At 34.9% G+C, this 1,859-nt stretch overlaps 1 non-coding gene across 1 annotated transcript; it reads right to left on the bottom strand.

Annotated features, from left to right (window-relative positions):
- Positions 1-485: 485 nt before the first annotated feature.
- LOC125610599 lies at positions 486-591 on the bottom strand. The gene has a single exon (XR_007340604.1). It is a non-coding gene; the product is annotated as a U6 spliceosomal RNA (small nuclear RNA).
- Positions 592-1,859: the final 1,268 nt, after the last annotated feature.

The following is a 1,859-nucleotide window of genomic DNA, read 5'->3' as shown; positions in this document are numbered from 1 at the left end:
TTTTTCTATTCATCCTGGAAAATCCTTAAATGTTTTAAATCTATAATACATCAGCTATAGACATTCTAGCAAAACAACCAAAAAGTTTCTAATCTACATTGACTATCTTGTTAAAGGTTTCACATCCAAACTAAGCATTGTATTTATTTGTGAAAATAAATGAAAGTAAGGTGCAAATAACACTATTTTGGAAATGAAAAAATAATTTGAGCATTTGAAATGTACAGAAACATTATACATTACATAAGATTGTATTATGTATGCAGGTCCTTGTAAGACATTTAAGTTAAAGTTTTCTTCTATTTTCTTCTATTTTCAACATAACCAGAAAGTTGACCAATGAAATTCAGTACCTTCCTTTTTTTTTTCCCAACTTTACTTCCCCATTTTTTCATGAGTAAAAATAAATGTTGTCATATGCCACTAAGGTTTTTTTTATTGACATATAGTAATTGTACATATTTATAGGGTGTAGTGTGACAATTAAAAATAGAGAACACTTCACAAATTTGAATGTTATTCTTGTGCCGGGGCCATGCTAATCTTCTCATATTGTTCCAATTTTAGTCAGTGTGCTTGCAAAGCAAGCACTTTATTTCCACTTCTTTGTGGAATTAAGATTATCTGTAAATAAACACTAGAGTATATCAGGTCATGAAGCTTGTTAGTCTCAACTCACCTGGCACTGATGGCAATATTACTCACCACTTCTGAAATTCGCCACTTGGATCATGTAATAGGGAATCCTATAGGAACATCTTGGCCATAGTAAGACCAGGTGACATTGTCAGTATTCCTTCCTCCTGTTTTCATTCTCCTGTTCACATAAGTACAACAGGCAATGAAGATACTTCCTGAACATAAAAAAAAAATATTTTTTTAATTTTATATATTATTTTTCAAATATAATTACAGAAGGATCATATTCATTGGTCATGTAGTGAAGAACATGAAACTGAGCCCATAATCCTAAATTAATTTTTGTCTAAAATGACCCCCAAGCTGAAATCAGGTTACAGATTAACCCTTTCACACCTACTGCTAACAAGTTCTTTGTCCTGATAACTCAAAATACCAACATTGCTATAAGTAGCTTAGACAGACCCAGATCTACCTCATGTATAGGTCAACTCAGGGGACAGTAGAATTCTGCAGCTACCACAGTGGCCTTGGAAAAATGTAAAAATAGATAGGCACACAAAGTATCTTATTTGCCTGTCACGTTTACCCAAATACTTGCCTCTGAGTTCTTCTGTTCCTGTCACCAGACAGGGAGGTACTCAGTGCCCACACCTGGGCTATGCATACACATCCTTATCAACAGGGCACAGAGATCCTGGTGTCAGTGCCTAGGAGTGTTCTCCATTCACAGTCCTTTGGTAACTGAAAGTTTCATTTGCTTGGTTAGGTGTGTAACAGGGAGTTCACACATTGAATTGTGACTGGACTTCATTTGACTATCCTTGACTTACAGGCCTTTTATAACCTTGAAAAGCTTTCTAGTACCAATACTCACAAGTGGGTTACATGAACATCATGCTGCATAGCTATTTCTTACTCGTCCACTTTTTCAATTTGGCTTTACTTCTTTCTCTATTATTTCATTTCACTATGTCAGAAATTGAAATTTGGGTAGGTCTTCATTCAGATGCATATTGAAAGCAGGGATGGTGTTTTCTTCTTCTGGAATACCCTCATATTTCCCATCCATCATCCAAAACTCCTTGGCCTCTTTCTCCATTAAGTTCTCCAGGAAGTATTCTTTGGGTACCCTAGTCTACAATGCTCACTATACCCTACTGTTATATATTTTGGTTTTAATGTTTTTTTCTTACAAAGAGAATGCAAGGAACTATTTA

Source organism: Marmota marmota, unplaced genomic scaffold, assembly GCF_001458135.2.
Source record: "Marmota marmota marmota unplaced genomic scaffold, marMar, whole genome shotgun sequence".
Classification (NCBI taxonomy): Eukaryota; Metazoa; Chordata; class Mammalia; order Rodentia; family Sciuridae; genus Marmota; species Marmota marmota.
This window is presented reverse-complemented; position numbering and strand designations above follow the sequence as displayed.